At 43.7% G+C, this 23039-nt stretch overlaps 1 protein-coding gene across 2 annotated transcripts in view; it reads right to left on the bottom strand.

The window, feature by feature from the left end:
• Positions 1–16027, bottom strand: part of TASOR2 (transcription activation suppressor family member 2) — a 59822-nt gene extending 43795 nt beyond the window's left edge. For both annotated transcript variants that reach the window (XM_083699723.1, XM_083699724.1), the window contains exon 1: positions 14929–16027. The gene's annotated coding sequence lies outside the window, so the exon portion shown is untranslated. The remainder of the gene's footprint in view (positions 1–14928) is intronic.
• Positions 16028–23039: the final 7012 nt, after the last annotated feature.

The following is a 23039-nucleotide window of genomic DNA, read 5'->3' as shown; positions in this document are numbered from 1 at the left end:
TTTAAAGGGAAATTCCCTTATTCCGAATAGGATTCCTCACAAGAAAAGGGAAAAGTTGACAGCTATGTGCGACAAGTGTTGTCAGAGGGCTGGACTGAAAGCGGCACACTGTATTCAGGTTTTACACAAAAGAAAAACCACAACCAAAAAAACATTCAGTGTTAACAAACGGGAGGGAAATGTGCTTGGTGCTTCTATACGGCAGCCCTTGATTTCAGTGAAAAGTGAAACTGATTTAAGCAGAAATAAAAGTGAAACTATTGTGTTCCAGCAACCACGCAAGCTCCGTACCAGAGACAGAAGCATATTAATTGTAGGCAGCGCAATGTGCTTTTTAAAGCAACCATCTCAGGATTTTTAACCTTAAATTCAATGTTTACTAGTAGCTCCTTACTTTGCAAATATATATATATGTATATATATGTTTCCCAACTCCTCTACGCTGCAAATGTCTGACGGAATGGGGACCTGCCTAAGCTAGATGGCTTTCAGGCAAAATTTCTACGATCTCTGCTGCAGGTACCCAACTGTGTCCCCAACTCCATACTTCTGTTAGAAGCGGGTGAATGCCCAATTTCAACTAAAGCGTGGTGGGCTGCCCTAAAACATTGGCTCAGGATTTCAGTGTTTAATCCAGGGAAGGGTTTGTACCAACACCAGACCAATGAGGAGTTTGTCAGCAAATGGAAGAAAACCATGGCTAGAAAAGGCACCTCTATTGGTCTGTCACACACACACACACCCAACTTTATTACCTGGGTTATGAAGCCGCCCTAAAGACGTTAAAGCAAAGATTATGGGATATTGCACACAGTGACTTACGATCTCGATCACATGCAGTTTGTAGTCCGCTGGCAGTAGGAGTACAATATGGGCATGTCTTTAAGTTAACATCTTACATTAAAAACCTGACAGTACCAAATTATCGAAGGTTTTTCACCAAAGCCAGACTAAACGTCTTTCCTTCTGCAGTGTCAGATGGCAGGTTGAGAGGAGTTCCCTGCCAGGACAGACTTTGCTCGTGGGCTCAAGACATCGATTCCATAAAACATATTTTTCTGCACTGTGCGAAATACGAGCAAGCCAGGGCTGAACTGATATTACCCTTGCTGATACCTTTCCCGGGAAAATCAGAGGCTCACTATGTCAGGTTCCTATTGGAAGACCGGACAAACGCCAGAACATTAGCAGTGGTGAAGTTTTTATCAGTGGTTGCAAGAACCAATGATCCCTATCTTTTAAGTCTGAACAAAATACCCCAGTAATGAGATTATTAAGTTTGCAGATGATACAACGGTGGTTGGTTTAATCACGGCTGGAGAGGGGGAGGCCGTCTATAGGAAGGAAGTTGAGCAGTTGAGGGAGTAGTGCAGGAAAAACAACTTACTCCTTAACTTAAAGAAAAAGAAGAGATTACTGTGGACTTTAGGAAATGTAAATTGAATATTCACCCACTTATTATTGAGGGGAAGTGCGTGGAACAGGTCTTGGTGTTTCGATTTCTGGGAATGGAATTGAGAGATGACCTAACCTGGGGAGAAAACAGCAAAGACCTGATGAAGAGAGCACAGCAGAGGTTATATTTTCTGAGAATCCTCTGGAAAAACAATCTCTCAAAGGACCTGTTGATGGCATTTTACCATTGTACTGTGGAGAGTGTATTAACTTATGTGTGTGTGGTTTGGGAGCTGCACGGTCAGGGGAAAAACAATGCTGTCCAGGGTTGCAAAGACTGCAGAGAGAATAATTGGGTGCACTCTTCCCACCTTGGATCAAATCTACGCTTCCAGGTGCCATGAGAAAGCGGCAGAGATAGCACAGGATAGCGCGCACCCCGGAAATGATCTCTTTCAGCTTCTGCCTTCTGGAAGAAGGTACAGGGTTATAAAGACCAGGACTAGCCGCCTGAGAAACAGCTTCTACACAAATGCAATTCTGGTTCTAAACGCAGCATAAGTATATTGTATTTTAAAATGGGGTTTCAGAGTTTTTAGGGGGTTTTGAATGTTTTTGTTTTGTTTTGTTGAATGTTTTCAATTTCATTGTTCTGTATGGGACAATGACAATAAAGTTATCGTATAGCGTATAGTATATTGTATGCTTGTTTAACCTGGAGGTAGGCTGTCTGAATTGTGCATTGGTTTGTAACAATTTGTTGGGTCTCTGGACCGTAATAAAGATTGACTGATTGATTGATATGTATGCAGTTATAAAGCATCTAATGTTTTAGATGCTGCCCATTTTGCTCTGTTGGTATAATTCATGAACCTCTGGGTTAAGGTATCAAAGACATGTGCAAAACCACACTCATCTTCAATGCCTCCATTGTGAGTCAATGAGGTGTTGTGGTTAGAGTGAAAGACTAGGACCTGGGAGATCAGGGTTCAAATCCCCACTCGGCCATTAAGCTCACTGAGTGGCCTTGGGGCCGACACTGCCTCCCAGCCTGACCAACCTCACAGGGTCATCGTGAGGAATAAAGGACCTCGGCATGCTACCTTTACCTCCTTAGATGAAAAATGGTTGAGAGCGCTGGGTATGTTTAGCCTGGAGAAGAGGGAGATACCCATCTTCAGATATCTCAATGGAGCAAGCTCGTTTTCTCCTGCTCCAGAGATGAAGACTCGAACCCATGGCTTCAGGTTACAAGGAAGGAGATTCCGACTCAACATCAGGAAGAACTTTCTTAGGTAAGTGCTGTTTGACAGTGGAACGGACTCCCTCAGAAGATGGCAGACACTCCTTCCTTGGAGGTTATTAAGCAGAGGTTAGACGGCCCTCTGTCATGGATGCTTTAGTTGAGATTCTTATGTTGCAAGGGGTTGGAATAGATGACCCACGGGGTCCCTTCCAACTCTACAATAATTCTATGAAATTTAATAGTAAGTAAAGAAATATGTTGGGACGCGGGTAGTGCTGTGGGTTAAACCACAGAGCCTAGGGCTTGCCAATCAGAAGGTCGGCGGTTCGAATCCCCGCAATGGGGTGAGCTCCCATTGCTCGGTCCCTGCTCCTGCCCACCTAGCAGTTTGAAAGCACGTCAAAGTGCAAGTAGATAAATAGGTACTGCTCCAGCGGGAAGGTAAACGGCGTTTCCGTGCGCTGCTCTGGTTCGCCAGAAGTGGCTTAGTCATGCTGGCCACATGACCCAGAAGCTGTACGCTGGCTCCCTCGGCCAATAAAGCGAGATGAGCACCGCGACTCCAGAGTCGGCCACGACTGGACCTAATGGTCAGGGGTCCCCTTTACCTTTAAAGAAATATGTATATTATTGGGGGCTAGGCACTTATGGTATTTTTACCGAAGATCTATGGGTATAAATCTAATAAATAATAATACAGTCGTACCTTGGTTGTCGAACACCCTGGAACTAATGACATTTTGGCTCCCAAACGATGCAAACCCGGAAGTGATTGTTCTGGTTTGCAAACATTCTTTTGGAACCTGAATGTCCGACGGGCTTCCGCGGCTTCTGATTGGCTGGAGGAGCTGCCTGCAGCCAATCAGAAGCCGCGATTTGATTTTCGAACATTTTTGAAGTCGAACGGGCTTCCAGAATGGATTCCGTTCGACTTCCAAGGTACGACTGTAACAGCAATAATATAGTAGATTAGCATCCGCCGGTATCTCTTGATATTATCCGACAGCTTCAGATAACAAGGGACTTCGGTTAGGGAGCACGTGCTTGCCACAGAGTTATCTGATTTCGCAGAAAATCAGTTTCAAGAAACCTTCCTAGCAGCACTTAAGTAGATGACACAAAACAGTAAGGAACTGGCGAGGTCTTTTACTGTTGTGGGTGAAAACACGAAGAGCCTTGCTCCAGAACCTGTTTCAGACAATGTCAAAGAAATGGGGTCCATCAATCAATATTGTCTACGTCACATATCCCCAACCTTCGGCCCTCCAGATGTTTTGGACTACAATTCCCATCATCCCTGACCACTGGCCCTGCTAGCTAGGGATCATGGGAGTTGTAGGCCAAAACATCTGGAGGGCTGCAGGTTGGGGGTGCCTGGTCTACATTAACTGGTAAGATCACTCCAGGATTTCAAACAGGGCTGCCCCACCCCAAGCCCTACCTGAAGATGCCGAGAATTCGACCCGGGACGTTCTGCATGCAAATCAGATGTTCTGCCCCTGAGACATAGCCCTTCCCCACTTGGTGGCCTCAGAGTTCCTCCAGTGCCCATAACTTGAAGCATGTGCCTGGCTTGCAGAAAATTCCCAGCTTCAGTTGCTGACATCTCCCAGTAGGGTGGAAGGAAGACTTCTGCTGGAAACTCTCGAGAGCCACCAGCAGCCAGGGTGGACCATGTTAGGATTCTTGCTCCGTGTTTGCAGTCATGGGATTGTTGTCTATCACATGACGGTGTATGTTTTCATTCCACAGTGTGGGAAGTGACGGAGACAGGATGTTTGTGTTACTGTATTCCGGAATGTAGGACAATTGTCCTTTGTTTCTTTGATGTGAAGGAGGAAGGAGCTAAGTCAGAATGCTCCGCGTGTATTATATGTAAATAAAGTTGTTGTTGTTGTTGTTGTGTCGTTTAGTCATGTCCGACTTTGGCCACCTCATGAGAAGAGAAGACTCCCTGGAAAAGACCCTGATGTTGGGAAAGATGGAGGGCACAAGGAGAAGGGGACGATGGAGGACGAGATGGTTGGACAGTGTTCTTGAAGCTACCAACATGAGTTGGACCAAACTGGGGAGGCAGTGGAAGACAGAAGTGCCTGGCGTGCTCTGGTCCAGGGGGTCAGGAAGAGTCGGACACGACTAAACAACAACAACAATTAACCTATCTACACACACACACACACACACACACACACACACAAAAACAGACAAAAAGGTCATCTCACCCACCAACCAAGCAACAATAAAATAAACTCATTTTTTAAAAAAAAGAATTAAGTACCAACACTGAAAGATTGGCAAAATATTTTTTTGGAAATGATTGAATTAGCAAAAATGACGGCAACAATAAGAATGCAATCTGATCAAAATCTCAAAGAGGAATGGAAATGGGTAGAAGAATACATGACCAAAAGATGCTCCAACAAGAATTTATTGATACTGACTGATTTCACAAAGTTAAGTTAAGCTAAGCTAAGCAGATATATAAGATTGAATGTTTAATTATTAAGATACAAAACGACACTCTCAATAATAAAGTTACGAAATAGTAACAAGGAAGTCACACACGGGTGGAGGGAGGACACAGTGCAAGGAATAAGAAATGGATAAACGTTGAAATGTGAAAATGTGAATTTACGAATATAATGTATATGTATCAATATGTAAAAAGTTCATATATGTATTGCAACATTAATAATAAATAAAGTGCAAAAAATAAATAAAATAATAATAATAATAATAATAATAATAGAATTAAGAGGCAGGGGATTATGGAATGTGTCGTGTGTGTAATCAAATTACGCTAGTAGGATTACAAGAAGTTTTGTAAGGAGAAATATACGAAATGTTACAAAGTAGAAAAAGATAGATATTGGTTATGAGTTTGAAATGTAATAGGGAGGATAAGAAATGCATACTGAGAGATTAGATTGGAAAATTTTCAGACAGGATTGATGGATGTCAAAAATTTGAATAAGATGTAAAAGTATGTTTAATCACTGTTGAAAATGATATGTTAAAAAAACTAATAAAAAATTATATTAAAAAAAGGAATGTGTCATGTTTGGGACACGCATTGTGCCAAGGCCTTCGAAATCATAGCTGGAGCACAGAAAATATTGTGGATTTCGGGTTTCAACAACAGCAACTTAAGCCAGAGGTCCTTCAGGCAGGGAGCTAGTTGCAGTCCACACATTTCAGTGGAATTTAAAAGCAGGATGTAAAAGAAGTAACCAAGGGAGCCTTAGTGATGTCTCAATGTAAAAAAAAATAATAGCCCAAAAAACCCAAGGGGCACCTCCATCCCGTTTTACATCTCCCAGGACCACAACTTCACGAGCTATGTTATTACACCCACAAACACACTGCACTTATAATGAATCCACAAATTAATTTCCATCGCCTGATGCCAATTAGAACTGTTGCTTACAGGCCGCGCTCCGCCCATTAGGAAGGAAACAACAAACAGAAGAACTTCGCTCGCTGCCCTGTTTCCATCCTCTGCAGGGCACCTGAAACCAAATGGGGCCACAAAGTCTTAATAAACCCAGAATGCGGCAGCTAGTCTGGTGACTGGGAGCGGATGCCGGGACCACATAACACCGGTCCTGAAAGATCTGCATTGGCTCCCAGGACGTTTCCGAGCACAATTCAAATTGTTGGTGCTGACCTTGAAAACCCTAAATGGCCTCGGCCCAGTATACCTGAAGGAGCGTCTCCACCCCCATCGTTCTACCCGGACACTGAGGTCCAGCGCCGAGGGCCTTCTGGCGGTTCCCTCGCTGCGAGAAGCCAAGTTACAGGGAACCAGGCAGAGGGCCTTCTCAGTGGTGGCACCTGCCCTATGGAACGCCCTCCCGTCAGATGTCAAAGAGAACAACTACCAGACTTTTAGAAGACATCTGAAGGCAGCCCTCTTTAGGGAAGCTTTTAATGTCTGATGCATTACAGTGGTACCTCGGGTTACATACACTTCAGGTTACAGACGCTTCAGGTTACAGACTCCGCTAACCCAGAAATATTACCTCAGGTTAAGAACTTTGCTTCAGAATGAGAACAGAAATCGTGCTCCGGCAGGGCAGCGGGAGGCCCCATTAGCTAAAGTGGTGCTTCAGGTTAAGAACAGTTTCAGGTTAAGAACAGACCTCCAGAACAAATTAAGTTCTTAACCTGAGGTACCACTGTACTATATTTTAATATTTTGTTGGAAGCCGCCCAGAGTGGCTGGGGAAGCCCAGCCAGATGGGTGGGGTATAAATAAACTATTATTATTATTATTATTATTATTATTATTATTATTATTAAGAAAGCAGATTTACACTGACAGTGTTTGAAATGTGGAAGAGATGGGTGACAGTACTCATGCTGGCATACTCCCATGTGAGCTCCACGATTCGTCAGTATCAGTGACGGGGAAGTGAAAAAATTACAGTGAATGTGTGATGATGATGATAATGAATATTCCATTGACCAAACAAGACCATGGCGATTCTGGAATCAAAATTCATCACTCCTCAGAACACAAAAGGATCCTCTGGATCAGGTCAGTGGCCCATTTGGTCCAATATCATGTTCTCACAGTGGTCAGGATTCAAGCACAAGGGAATACTCTCCTCCTGTGGTTTCCAGTAACAGGTCACTGTATGAAATTTGCAGTGCCCACTCCATTCAGATGCGTTGATAATGAGAAAATCACCCACACTTCCTCTTTAGAAGTAACTTTGAATAAACTGATCAGATCCTTATTAAACGACCCCTTCCGAGAATAACTTTTGTAGACTTTATATTTTTGATAGGATTTTCAATATACAGTGGTACCTGGGTTCTCGAACAAATTGGCTCACGAACATCGCAAACCTGGAAGCGTTCCGGTTTGCGAACGTTTTTCGGAAGCCGAACGTCCGACGCAACTTCCGCTTGCGCGCAGGAAGATCCTGCAGCCAATCAGAAGCGGCGCCTTGGTTTTCGAATGCTTTGGGGAGTCAATTGGATTCAAGAACCAAGGTTCAGTCAAACCTCGGTTTTCGGACGTAATCCGTTCCGGAAGACCCCTCGACTTCCGAAATGTTTGACCACCGAGGATTGCAAAGTCAATGAAGGAAAAAGAAAAAAACTCCCCGGAAGGTGTTTGGCTTCCAAAAATCGTTCAAAAACCGGAGCAGTTACTTCCCAGTTTTTGGTGTCTGGAAGCCGAAACATTCCAAAATTGAGGCGTCCGGGAGCCAAATTTTGACTGTACTTTTTTGATAAATTCCTTTGTCTCACCTGTTTCTGCACTCACCTCCTCTGTTCCCCAGTAAAATTTCCTGTTGCTATTTTTCATCAATGCAATTAGATAGAAAATTATTTTTAGGTGGTACGTATTTGGAAGAGAGACCAGAGTGTCGTTACGTTAACTGCGGTTAAATAACGTGCTGTTTTACATCGATGGTATCTAACACCATGGAAACTTTCAAAAATGTATAAAAATGTGTCAAGTAATTGTTGAAAATGCGGAGACTCAGGAACTTTCTACCATATGTGGTGGATATGTAGGAAAATACAGGTATTCTGGGAGAGTATCCATGCAGAACTGCAAAAAATGCTAAAGATCTCTTGCAATAAAAAAAACAGAGGCCGACCTCCCGGGAATAACAGATTTGGATATTCCACAAAAGGGGAAGGGTATCTTTTTATATGTGACGGCGGCAGCAAGAGTTTTGATCGCAGCAAAATGGAAGAGTAATGAAATTCCTTCTATACAAGATTGGATCCAAAAGCTGACCGAATATGCCGAATTAGATGGTCTATCAGAAAAAATAAAGAATAAATCAAAACAGGAATTTGCTTCAAAATGGGAGGTTTCCAAAGAATATCTGAAAAATAAATATAGTAGTTTTAAATTCTGTCGCAGCATTCGAGGAACTTCAGTAATCGTTGCAAGTTAGATCTAAGAAATTAGATATATTAAGAATAAGATTAATTATGATAAAAGTGTGTATTGGCAAGAAGTAATATGAAATTGAAATATGGAATAGACGGGAGGTTGGGTCTTTAGTGTTAAGACCAATATCTGTTTTATTGTTTGCTAAGAAAATTATGTGTCTATGGTTATTCTTGTGTGTAATTTGGTATTTGTGGTTTTTTCCCCCTTTTTTCTTGTTGTATCAATAAAAATCTTTTAAAATAAATAAATAACATGCTGTTTTAAAGGGCTGTGTTTTCTAAAAGAATTAAACGGGATGGGAGGGAAGAGGGAAAGAATGCAAGAGGGGTGGACCTCACCGAAAAGCGCCCGTTTTCCCACGAACAGACGCTAGCTTCCCTCTTAAACTGGCAGGTCAAGTTCTTGTGCTGTGCTAAGCATCACACGGGACATGGCTCAAGCACCTCGCACTCGGATGCTGCAAATACCAGGAAGGTCGCCCTGTGCAGACTCAAGGTTGCAGCAAACTTGCTCTGCAATCTAAGTTAAGTTGTATTCATTCAACTTGTTTTTATTATTGCTTGTTAGCCGCCCTGAGCCTGGCCTTGGCTGGGGAGGGTGGGGTATAAATTATTATTATTATTATTATTATTATTATTATTATTATTATTATTAAATGCTGCAGAGAAAGGGGAGAAAGCTGGCAGGATCCGAGATCAGGGAGAAGAGTCAGTGGAAGAAGGCTGGAAGAAATTTAAAGACTATCTATAGAGACATTGTAAAATTAATGAATCTTAGAATGATGTTGGATTGAAATTAAGTGGTTTCTAGCTGTAATGGTTTAAAAGAATACGAAAAAATGGTTTTTTATAAGTAAAAATTCAAGGTTGTAATAATTTAAGATTAAAGATCTGGGTAGAATAAAGAGGGAAAGAAACTGAATTGGAATACAAAAAAGGGAGGTCCGAGAAACAAGTAAATGAAAAATAATATGATGAGAAGACTGATTGTTTTTAACAATTTTTATTTTGTATTTTTTTCTTTTTCTATTTTGTAATGCAAAAATCTTAATAAACAGTTTATTAAAAAAAAAACAGAAAGGGGAGAAAGCAAGCATTACTGGAACTTTTCAGCAGCCTGATACGGAAATCTAACAGCTGGTAGTTTTTCGGACATGGAGATAAATGAGGCTGGCCTGGAAACCTTTATTATTTTTCTGTGCGAAACAAGCCACAAATCATAGCTAAGAATAAGCAGGTGTCACTCTAAACTGTGGTTAACTGGAATCGGAAGTGAAATTTTCCAATCTCCTCCTGAGCGTGCCAGAGGAGGAAAGAAAATATAGGGTCTGGAGGAGGCGAGGATCATTATTGTCACAATAAACCATGGTTTTGCATGACGTCCAAAGGATTCCAAACTGCTCGCGGTTGACACAAAAATCAACAGTTGAGTATGTATCATCTTGAAAGTTCTAGGAGGTTTTGGAAATTTCCTTGCAATTTCTTTGTAGCACTTTTCCTGTCTCTAATACACCTGCCCAAAGAAACTGGATCAACCATTTTCTACTGCATTTTAGTAAATTGACCTTCTTCCACCTCCCACAATTTTTCTGCGCAAGTAATACTTTGAAGCTATGTAAAAGAACATTTGAGTTTTCCTTTGCACGGAATTCAATTACTGTTGCAAAAATCAGCTTAGCACACACCACCTGAATCTAACAAAGTATACAATTTACAGTGGTACCTCAGGTTAAGTACTTAATTTGTTCTGGAGGTCCGTACTTAACCTGAAACTGTTCTTAACCTGAAGCACCACTTAAGCTAATGGGGCCTTCTGCTGCTGCCGCGCCGCCGGAGCACAATTTCTGTTCTCATCCTGAAGCAAAGTTCTTAACCTGAAGTACTATTTCTGGGTTAGCGGAGTCTTTAACCTGAAGCGTATGTAACCTGAAGCGTATGTAACCTGAGGTACCACTGTATTTGCAACATTGCTAATAACGCAAAGAGCCTTTTAATGGGCTTGAAACACACACCCCATTTTGAATTTCTAACGACTCAGCACAAATAATCAGCTCGGATATCGGTTAAAAGAGAAAAATAAGGCTAACAAGTTTCGAGGTTTGTTCATTTCTTTTTTTCCCTCCTAAAATGTTCTGAGCCGGAATTCCAACCCCATGCAGAGTGCTCAGAGCAATGTATACGGTAACAAAAATGTAAAAATGGAATGTAATCTTTAAAACAGCTATAAAACACTAAAATAGACCAGGGTGGAAGGAGAGAGAGAAAATAAGTAACAGACAGCACTGCTGTTTCCATAGCCAGAGGTTTAGCAGTCACCAGCAGAGACTCAGAAGGCTGTGATCCCATGCATATTTACCTAGGAGTAAGCCCCATTGGAAATAAGATCACCGGAAGAAATATCAACAACCTCAGATATGCAGATGACACAACATTGATGTTAGAAAATGAGGAGGAATTAAAGAACCTTTTATTGAGGGTGAAAGAGGAGAGCGCAAAATATGGTCTGAAGCTGAACATCAAAAAAACTAAGATCATGGTCACTGGTCCCATCACCTCCTGGCAAATAGAAGGGGAAGAAATGGAGGCAGTGAGAGATTTTACTTCCTTGGGCTCCATGATCACTGCAGATGGTGACAGCAGCCACGAAATTAAAAGACGCCTGCTTCTTGGGAGGAAAGCAATGACAAAGCTAGACAGCATCTTAAAAAGCAGAGACATCACCTTGCCAACAAAGGTCCATATAGTTAAAGCTATGGTTTTCTCAGTAGTGATGTATGGAAGTGAAAGCTGGACCATAAAGAAGGCTGATCGCCGAAGAATGGATGCTTTTGAATTCTGGTGCTGGAGGAGACTCTTGAGAGTCCCATGGACTGCAAGAAGATCCAACCTCTCCATTCTGAAGAAAATCAGCCCTGAGTGCTCACTGGAAGGACAGATCCTGAAGCTGAGGCTCCAATACTTTGGCCACCTCATGAGAAGAGAAGACTCCCTGGAAAAGACCCTGATGTTGGGAAAGATGGAGGGCACAAGGAGAAGGGGACGACGGAGGACGAGATGGTTGGACAGTGTTCTTGAAGCTACCAACATGAGTCTGACCAAACTGTGGGAGGCAGTGGAAGACAGGAGGGCCTGGCGTGTTCTGGTCCAGGGGGTCACGAAGAGTCGGACACAACTAAATGACTAAACAACAACAACAAGCCCCATTGAACTCAACAGGACTTATTTGCTAGTAGACAACATGCATAACATTCCACTGTAAGAAAGTCTTTCCTGAGTTTTATTGTATTTCTCAAGCACAGAAACAATGTACAGTGGTACCTTGGTTCTCAAACTTAATCCGTTCTGGAAGTCCATTCCAAAACCAAAGAGTTCCAAAACCAAGGCACGCTTTCCCATAGAAAGTCATGCAAAACGGATTACTCTGTTCCAGACTTTTAAAAACAACCCCTAAAACAGCAATGTAACATGAATTTTACTATCTAACGAGATAGTAAAAAAACTATCTTGGTTCAAAACCAAGGTGTGGCTTTTTATTGGTGATCCCCCCTTTAAAATATAATGAAATGAAATGAATTAATAGTAATAAAAATAGTAAGCTCATTTTTTAAAAAAAAAATAGCACCTAGACCAGGGGTCAGCAAACGTTTTCAGCAGGGGGCCAGTCCACTGTCCCTCAGACCTTGTGGGGGGCCGGACTATATTTTTTTTGGGGGGGGAAATCAACAAATTCCTATGCCCCACAAATAACCCAGAGATGCATTTTAAATAAAAGCACACATTCTACTTATGTAAAAACACGCTGATTCCCGGACCGTTCGCAGGCCAGATTTAAAAGGCAATTGGGCCGGATCCAGCCCCCGGGCCTTAGTTTGCCTACCCATGACCTAGACATTCGGCTTTGGCGACCGTAGGCTAGGTTTAAAATGCCATTTAGCTTCCATATCCAAGTTTCTAATACTGGGCTACTAAAACACAATACTGAAAGTGAAAACACAATATTTAAAAATAGTTTGAAACAAGAAGTGAGCCTTCAGCGTTTGCAGAAAGCTGGCTGATGAAGTTGCCAAGCAGACCTCTGTTGGAAAGGAATTCCACAACTGAGGAGCTACCACAGAGAAGACACTGTCTTGTTCCACCGTCCGACCCCAAGCTTCTGAGTTCGGTGGAAGAAGCAAGAGTTCCTCCCGCTGCCAATCTTAGCACCCGAAAATGTCTGTTTAATCATCACTGCAGCAAACACTGATTTACATCTGAAGAAGTGTGCATGCACACGAAAGCTCATACCAAGAACTGACTTAGTTGGTCTTTAAGGTGCTACTGGAAGGATTTTTTTTTGTTTTGACTGATTTACAAAGTTACAGTTCAGATTGCCCTTGATTTTAGCTAGATTTTTGTCCTGCAGTTAACACTTTTCACAAAAGCCATTTGTACTTCCGTTTCTCCTTTCCTTAAGAAAACAAACTAAAAGCTGTCGTTGCGCAGTCTGCAAAGAACAGCTTGTTCTCTTACAGATAAGTTTTCTTTAAAAGTGTGTGGGGGGGAAGAGGTTGCAGGAGCGGCGAAGAGAAGCGCCAAAAAAACTCACTAACTCATGCGTCTAAAAAGCAAGCAACGTACTTCTCATAAAGCTTTCTAATGGCAATTTTTGCTCTTTGAGTAGCCATCTCTCCCTGCGAATACCAGCGGAACTCCCTTCCGCCATCCAAATGCATTGGATCGCTTTGCACGGCCCTCCCAACGCGTGCAGGATCGTAACCCCGAGGATTAGGGCTCTGATCCTGCACACGTCCGTGAATTTTTAAATCTGAAGGTGGCCTTGGGCAGTGTGCTTGGAAGTAAGTGCTTACAGGATCTTACACACTTATTTTAAATTCACGGATCCTGCACCCATTACGTCATGGGTAGGCAAACTAAGGCCCAGGGGCTGGATCTGGCCCAATCGCCATCTAAATCCGGCCCACAGATGGTCTGGGAATCAGTGTGTTTTTACATAAGTAGACTGTGTGGTTTTATTTAAAATAAGTGTGTAAGATCCTGTAAGCACTTATTTCCAAGCACACCGCCCAAGGCCACCTTCAGATTTAAAAATTCACGGATGCTCCAAGTCGTATCTCCTGCTGAACCAGCACGGCGGAACGCCTGGAGTGTCAGAGTAGAACCCGAGAGATCTGGGTTCGAATCTCCACTCGCTGGGCAACTTTGGGCCAGCCACTGTCCCTTAGCCTACTTCACAGAGTTGTTGTGGATTAAATGGGGAGGGGGAGAAATTGGGCCGCTTTGGGATCCCGGGAGAAAAAGGTGAGATATAAATGCAATATATGAATTGATAAAATGCAGGCAGGAGAAGGAAGCGAGTCCCAGCAAATTGCACTGGGTTTACTCGTACGTAAAGACCCAAAGCAATGCAACCCAGAGGTGAGACTGGAATGGCTTGTTCTGTAACAAGAAGTGTGTCCTCGCACACTCAGGTGACAATATCAGTCAGTACAATCCTAAGCGCACTTCCTAGGGAAGAAGGCCCATTGGAGTGAGGGCTTTACGTCAGAGTAAATATTCACGGGATCGCGGTTTAAGCGGGTAGGGGTATTTGGAGAAAAATCTCAGATTTTGCAAAAGTGCCTAAGGCAGCTGCCCCTCTCTCTTGCAGGCTTTACCTGGGAGTAAAGCACGTGGCTCAGTAGGGCTTACTTCACAGGGAGGAAATCAGGTTGTTGAAAGCTTCCTGCCGGTCAACAAAAACGTGTGGCGCAACCAGGGAAATCCGGATTCAGTGATCCGGATCCTTTAGAAGGCCCCACACTGCCAGCTCCGGATCTTTTTGTCTAAACGGCGCTTGCAAGGAATGGAAGCGATAAAATCCCCACCGCGATCGCACGCTGGAAGATCCCCACAAGAGGCAGAAGAGCTCCTGCGCAGCTCCCATCCGTTCCGACGCCGGATATTGCGCCGGAGCGCTTTCCACGCCGGCGTGTGAGCCTCGCTTTTCGCTTTCACTCCGCGGGTGAAAGCGCCGATCGCAGGGAGCTTTTTGCCATTTCCGCGCGCAGGAGCTCTTCCCCGATCCTGGGTTCCAATCCTGCCTTCCGATCCACACTTCTCTTTCACCTCCCACGGTGGGAAGTGGGGGAGAGGCTTGCGCAAGAGCGCTTCCCCCGGCTGGCTCATCTTTCATTTTTTGGCGCCTTTTAAAAGGGTCCCCGCAACCCACGCGAAGAAGGCGCATTGCTGGAGATAGGATCGCGCGCAAATGACCCGAGAGGGAACCGTAAAGGGGGATTGCTTCGGAGCAAATCACAACGAGAGAGAGATAAAGACATCCCCGCATCGCCCGACACGCGTCGTCCCGCTTGCGCATCCTCACTCACCCGCAACAGGTGTCAAAATCCTTTGGCTGTTACTCCGAGGATCTCCCATGGTCAACGAGCGAGCAGGATCCGGTCCCTCTCCTTCCTTTCCCCCCTTTTCGGATTCTTGCTCGTTTACACCTCCGCGATCACTTTCCCCCTTCTTTCCTTTCCGCTAAAGCGCCGGGCCTTCCGTGCATTCCTTCACGTGAGAACGGAGCAAACCCGCGTCAACGACTCCCTTTCCCTTAGCGGGCGTCGCTTTGCATCATCAACATCATCATGATGATTAAAAAGGGAGGCAGACGGGGGTGTCCTCCAGCGCGATCTGCTTTCCCAAAAAGTATCCCCGACGATTTATTCGGGATGCGAAAATTGCAAGACGGGGAGATGCGAGTCTCGATCCCCAATCGCAGGCCGCGCACTTTGCAGGGGGGAAAATGACAGGGAGAAAGTAACTTGCAAATAATAATAATAATAATAATAATAATAATAATAATAATAATAATAATAATAATAATATATGGAATAGCAGCTGCGCTCTTTTCCGTCTCGGCGTTTGGAAACCCCAGTTGCAAAAGCGCACGATCGCGCGTAAAGATGGCTTCGCCGCCGCCGCCGCCGCCTGCTCCTATTGTCTTAAGACGCGCGGGGGGAGCCCGATCTGCAAAGCTCCCCTTGGAAAAAGGAGGAAAAAGCGCTTTCGTGGAAGAAAAAGAGAAACATGTCCGACTCCAGGCTCCTTCGGAGGAGGTGGGAGGCTGGAGCAGCTCATCCGCCGACCCCAGGAAGTGAAAAAAAATCCCCGTTTTGCAAGCAAGGGAAAGGGAGGGAAGGGAAGGAAGGTGGCGAGGGAGGGCGACAGAAAGAAAGTGAAAACTGACCCGGAAAGAGTCGGATGCCTCCAGCAGGCTTTGAACTTCCTGCTTGCATTGCATATCCTCCCCGCGCCACGCCACGCGCGCGTCAAATCTTTGCAAAAGATAAAAATAAAAAACGCAAGGAAAGGAATGCAAAGCAAGCGCCGCTCGGGAAAAGTGGGGACTAGCGCCTTGCAGAGCCCCGATTGCAAGGAGAAATGAAAAAGGAAAAGTGCAAGCAAAGCAAAGCAAACATCGCTCGGGAAAAGTGGGGACTAGCTTTGCTTTTCCTCCCCTCGCCGCGCCACATCTTTGCAAAAAATAAAAATAAGAAATGCAAGCAAAGCCATGCAAGCAAGCGCCGCTCGGGAAAAGTGGGGACTAGCTCTGCCTCTCTTTTAAATCAGAACCAGTAAAGGCGGTGAAGGTCCTGTGTGAGTTCTGGAGGCGGTTGGAGGATGGATGGCGGCTAACAGATTGAGGTTGAATCCTGACAAGACAGAAGTACTGTTTTGGGGGTACAGGAGGTGGGCGGGTGTGGAGGATTCCCTGGTCCTGAATGGGGCAACTGTGCCCCTGAAGGACCAGGTGCGCAGCCTGGGAGTCATTCTGGACTCACAGCTGTCCATGGAGGCACAGGTTAATTCTGTATCCAGGGCAGCTATCTACCAGGTCCATCTGGTACACAAGATGAGACCCTCCCTACCCGCAGACTGTCTCGCCAGAGTGGTGCATGCTCTGGTTATCTCCTGCTTGGACTACTGCAATGCGCTCTAGGTGGGGCTACCTTTGAAGGTGACTCGGAAACTACAACTAATCCAGAATGCGGCAGATAGACTGGTGACTGGGAGCGGCCGATGGGACCACATAACACTGATCCTAAGAGATCTGCATTGGCTCCCAGTACGTTTCCAAGCACAATTCAAAGTGTTGGTGCTGACCTTTAAAGCCCTAAACGGCCTCGGTCCAGTATACCTGAAGGAGCGTCTCCACCCCCATCGTTCAGCCCGGACACTGAGTTCCAGCTCCGAGGGCCTTCTGGCGGTTCCCTCCCTGCGAGATGTGAGGTTACAGGGAACCAGACAGAGGGCCTTCTCAGTAGTGGCTCCCACCCTGTGGAGTGCCCTCCCTTCAGATGTGAAGGAAATAAGCAGCTATCTTCTTTTTAAAAGACATCTAAAGGCAGCCCTGTTTAGGGAAGTTTTTAATATTTAATGCTGTATTGTTTTTAACATTTGATTGGAAGCCGCCCAGAGTGGTTGAGGAAACTCAGCCAGATGGGTGGGGTATAAATAATAAATTATTATTATTGTTGTTGTTGTTGTTGTTATTACTACTAGCGCCTTGCAGAACCCCGGTTGCAAGGAGAAAAAAAAAAATGCAAGCAAGCAAGAGCCCCGATTGCAAGGAGTAGAAAGGTCACTTTGCAACCGGGATCGGCAGCGGCAGCGGCTGGCTTTTAAACGCAGTCCAGAATATTGGAAGAAATTTCAGGATTACTTGAATAAACATTCTCATATAAATAATTAGAAGTCACCTGAAAGTACCAAATAGGCCTAGGAATAAATTAGGATTTGATTGTAAGCAAATTAGATGGAGAATAGTAAGAAATGAGAATAACATAGTTAATTCCAGCAATTAACTAAGAATGTTTTTGGAGAGCTGTTGCATGAAGATATAATGAATTTCAGAAGGGAGGGATCTGAGGAAGTCAATTAACAATGTAAAAGAAATTGGGTTTTTAAGATTACATCTTGTTTTTGTTTTTCTTATTTAACACTGTATTGTGTTTTCTTTTGTATGTTTTTATTTTTTCTTTTATGTTTGTTATAATTGCGGAAAACTTAATTTTTTTTTGGTGGGGGGGAATAATAAGCGCACAGAAGAATAAAAATCGAGAGAAATCGGGAGACTTAAAAAGAAAACCAGTGTCCTCAGGCTTTGCCAAACCTGGTGCCCTCCATCAAATGATGATTTGATGAGAGTTGCAGGGCGAAACATCTGTGGGGTGGTTGGCGAAGAGGTCTGGGTTGCAAGGACCAAATCCTGCGACGCAGATCTGCCTCCTGTTCATGTTTTTTGCCTTTTCCCTGGAGCGATGCTGAAAGAGTCCTAAAGTGGTCAAGGTGTATGTAAGCAAGCAGCTGAAACTATAATAAAATCTTTAGAGACACAACGTTGGAAATTTAGATAATAAGAATGGAAATAAGGTGATAAATTGCTGGTTAGATATTTATAAATTAGGAACGCAGGAGCGGGAGATGCGAGGGAGTCCAAAGAAGTTAAGAAAATATGTCATGATATGTGTTATCTTATTTCTTTATTTGTATTGTAATTTATTAAAAAAAAACCTTCAATAAATATTTATATAAAAAAAAATCTTTAGAGTATATAAATGGCAGTTATATACACAGGCGCACATATGAATGGAATGTTACATATATAGCCTGTCATTCATATATTTCAAAAAAATAAACTCCCAAGCGGTTCGCAACATCCTAAAAAGTCACAAATGTGCTATAAGAACCCCACATTTTAGAGGAGCGCAGAAAAATTAGGTAAGGTGTCGTCTTAAAGCAACAGTGGAAATTTGAAACAGAGGGGTCAGCAAACTTTTTCAGTAGGGGGCCGGTCCGCTGTCCCTCAGATCTTGTGGGGGGCCAGATTATATTTTTTTGGGGGGGAATGAACGAATTTCTATGCCCCACAAATAACCCAGAGATGCATTTTAAATAAAAGCACACATTCTACTCATGTAAAAACACCAAGCAGGCCCCACAAATCACCCAGAGATGCATTTTAAATAAAAGCACACATTCTACTCATGTGAAAATATGCTGATTCACGGACCATCCGGGGGCCGGATTTAGAAGGCGATTGGGCCGGATCCGGCCCCCGAGCCTAACTTGCCTACTCATGAGCAAGGGTAACAACAAACGCAGCAGAGAAGACATGCAGCCTTGCCTCCCGAATATGCAATTGTATATTTCTTTGGGACCTACTGGACCACATCTTTGCCAAAGTAAGAATAATTATACTGGCACACTGTACAGGGTGGTTGTAATCCACACCGACCCCAAAATCAACAAAATGGGATTGTTAAAACCGAATCACATTTTACGGGGTGTCAAAACCCCAGTTCTCAAGTTACTCTGGGTACCACTATTGCTTCCCTGCCCCATACGATAGAGGGATAATAACCCTAAATTGGATATTTACCTGGTTGTCATAAAATGCACTTTTGACATGCTCTCCCCAAACACCCACCTTGGAACTGGAACCACAGGCTGGACGACATTGCAGGGTTAGAGTCAATTTCCTTCGGGTCTCCAAGTGATTCTAAGGTATCATTTTTTTTACAGACCTCATTAGCCCTTCCTTAATGGCTTTTAGGGGTTGCACCTGGTTTTGTTAACTGGCTCACATGCAGCCTGAAAGAACTGCACCAATAAACAGCAGCCTGTGTGGAAATAGATGGTTTATTTTCTACAGGTGTCTTTATAATCAGCAGCCTCACACACACACAAAAATATCTAGATTTGAACATTATTCAGCTACTAATCCACTTTCCTTATGTAGTGGTACCTTGGTTCTCAAACGCCTTAGTTCCCAAACGCCAATAACCCGGAAGAAAGTGTTCCGGTTTTTGAACGTTTTTCGGAAGCTGAACATCCAAAAGCAGCTGTCGGCTAGTTTCTGGGGCGCCTGCACCAATCAGAAGCTGCGCCTTGGTTTTTGAACATTTTGGAAGTCAAACGGACTTCCCAAACAGATTAAGTTTGGCGCTTTTGTTTTTGCTAGTTATTTTGCGTTTTTGTTTTTGAGGCTTTTTCGGTTCATTTGTTTTTGTGACTGTGTGGAACCCGGTTCAACGGCTGATTGATTGATTGATTGTGTGACTGTGGAAATGGATAAAAGCCCCCCATTCAAACAATGACTATCAGTGCAGGTAAGAATTTTATTTTTTAAAAATATTTATCATCTACAATACTCTATTTTATACTACAGTACATTGATTATTGCTTTCATTTTATGGATCAATGCCTCGTTAGATAGTAAAATTCATGTCCAATTGCTATTTTAGGGGTTGTTTTTAAAAGTCTGGAAAGGATAAATCCATTTTGCATTACTTTCTTTGGGGAAGCGCACCTTGGTTTTGGAACGCTTTGGTTTTGGAACAGACTTCCGGATCGGATTAAGTTTGAGAAGCAAGGTACCACTGCCTTCGGATCTGATCATATTTGTTTCAATTTAGGTCACAGTCGCAACATCCATTTAAAGGATTATGACAACACTCATGGCCTCTTCCAAGGAATTATGGGAGCTGTAGTTTGTTAAGGGGGCTGAGAGTTGTTAGGAGACCCCCTACTACCTTCAGAGAACTACAATTCCCAGAGTTCCCTGGGAAGAGAACCGTTGAACGACTCTGGGAACTGTAGTTCTGGGAGAGTATAGATTGTTAATGAGCCAAAGGTCTGGCCAAAGAGGAATATTTTCGCCTGGCACCTAAAGGTGTGTAATGAAGGCACAGGTGAGCCTCCCTGCCACCTTTGGGACACTAATTAGCAGCCAAGGTCCAGTTTTCTGGTTTTGTGCAAAAAAAACAACACCTGAGGGATCAAGAGCATTAAGAATAGAAGGTTCTACATTACGTTCTTAAAAATTCAACTAATTAGATGTTAAAGGTAAAGGTAAAGGTACCCCTTGACAGACTCTGGGGTTGTGCGCCCATCTCACTCAAGAGGCCAGGGGCCAGCGCTGTCCGGAGACACTTCCGGTCACGTGGCCAGCGTGACATCGCTGCTCTGGCGAGCCAGAGCCGCACACGGAAACGCCGTTTAACTTCCCGCTGGTAAGCGGTCCCTATTTATCTACTTGCACCCGGGGGTGCTTTCGAACTGCTAGGTTGGCAGGCGCTGGGACCGAGCGACGGGAGCGCACCCCGCCGCAGGGATTCGAACCGCCGACCTTTCGATCGGCAAGTCCTAGGCGCTGAGGCTTTAACCCACAGCGCCACTGTTACTTATCCCAAATTCCTTGAAAGATTTGTGGAAGAGACAGATGCCTGTTTTCTTTTCTTCTGCATTCAATAAAATCTCACCAAACACAGACAAAAGTTTTCCATCTTTGGGCAACCGATAGATGTGAGGCAGTAAGACGGTTGTTGAACCAGTCTTTAGAATTTATATTTTTAATCTCTTGGCGCAGTATTGTGACATTTTGGTGAGGACATATGGCCTTCATGTGAATTTTGAAGAATCTCCCCTCCCCTGTTTTTTCTTGTTTTTATGAGTTTATTTTATGTTAGATTTCTATCCTACCTTCCCATCAAGGAACTCACAGTGGCATACATGAATTCCTCCTTCCCAATTTAATATTCACAGCAACCCTGTAAGGTAGGTCAGGCTGAGGGAATGTCTCCCAATGAGCTTCTTGGCTGAGCAAAGTTGTGAAACCTCATCTCCCAGGCCTTAATCCAACACTCTAACCACTATGCAGTATTACCAGCTCATTTTTCAAAAAAAGATTGTATCGCATGATATCCAAAATAAAGCATCTTTTTCAAGAACCAAAGCCTCCTACTCCTAGGTGGTTTTTACTGTATTGGGAAACCGCTTTGAGTTGCCTCATAGGAAGCCAGACATACATGAAATAATACTAGAATCACAGAAATAGAGTTGGAAGGGGCCGTAAAGGTAAAGGGACCCCTGACCATTAGGTCCAGTTGTGGCCGACTTTGGGGTTGCGGCGCTCATCTCGCTTTATTGGCCGAGGGAGCCGGCATACAGCTTCCGGGTCATGTGGCCAGCATGACTAAGCCGCTTCTGGCGAACCAGAGCAGCGCACGGAAACGCCGTTTACCTTCCCACCGAAGCAGTACCTATTTATCTACTTGCACTTATCTACTTGAACTGCTAGGTTGGCAGGAGCAGGGACCGAGCAATGGGAGCTCATCCCGTCGCGGGGATTTGAACCACCGACCTTCTGATCAGCATGTCCTAGGCTCTGTGGTTTAACCCACAGCACCACGGAAGGGGCCATAAGAGTCATTTAATCTGATCTCCCGCAATGCAGGACTCTTTCAGCTAACATGGGGCTCAAACGCACCAGCCTGGGATTGTCTCATGCTCTACTGACATATATATACAAATTATTTAATTATTTTTTGCATTTAATGCAAATGTTTGAAAGATACAGAAACGAACAACGGCTTGCCTGTTAGATTTAATTAACCACATCATTGCATTTACTGTATTTACTGTATTTTCTCTATCGCTCTGCCTTTTTATTATTATTAGAAATTCAATGAATGATTGTATAATAATGCAAATTCTTTTTTTTATGTTTTCTTTCTTCTTTTTTTGTCTTAATCTTTTCTTTTTTATCTTAATGTATGTGTGTGTGTGTATATATATATATATATATATTTGCATTTTAATTCAATAAATATGATGATGATGATGGATTAATATTTGTATGCCGCCCTTCATCGGAAGATCCCAGGTTGGTTCAGAGCATAGTTGTCCACTTTTCCCTTTTCTTGCGAGGAATCCTGTTTGGAATAAGGGAATTTCCATTAAAAAAAGGGAAACGTTGACAGCTATGGTTCAGAGCAGAAAACACCTTCTTAAATTGTGGACCATAGGATGTCAACAGCCAAAGAGAGATCGCGATGTTCTGAATTCATTGCCCCGAGCATTATTATCGGGATATATCGTTCCTGCAGAAAGTGAGGAGGAATTAAATAACCTTTTAATGAGGGTGAAAGAGGAGAGCGCAAAATATGGTCTGAAGCTCAACAGCAAAAAAACAAAGATCATGGCCACTGGGCCCATCACCTCCTGGCAAATAGAAGGGGAAGAAATGGAGCCAGTGAGACATTTTACTTTCTTGGGCTCCATGATCACTGCAGATGGTGACAGCAGTCACGAAATTAAAAGATGCCTGCTTCTTGGGAGGAAAGCAATGACAAAGCTAGACAGCATCTTAAAAAGCAGAGACATCACCTTGCCAACAAAGGTCCATATAGTTAAAGCTATGGTTTTCTCAGTAGTGATGTATGGAAGTGAAAGCTGAACCATAAAGAAGGCTGATTGCCGAAGAATGGATGCTTTTGAATTCTGGTGCTGGAGGAGACTCTTGAGAGTCCCATGGACTGCAAGAAGATCCAACCTCTCCATTCTGGAGGAAATCAGCCCTGAGTGCTCACTGGAAGGACAGATCCTGAAGCTGAGGCTCCAATACTTTGGCCACCTCATGAGAAGAGAAGAC

This window comes from Podarcis gaigeae (genome assembly GCF_964106915.1).
Source record: "Podarcis gaigeae genome assembly, chromosome: 10".
NCBI lineage: Eukaryota > Metazoa > Chordata > Lepidosauria > Squamata > Lacertidae > Podarcis > Podarcis gaigeae.
Note: the sequence above shows the minus strand (reverse complement) of the source record. Positions and strands in the feature narration are given on the sequence as shown.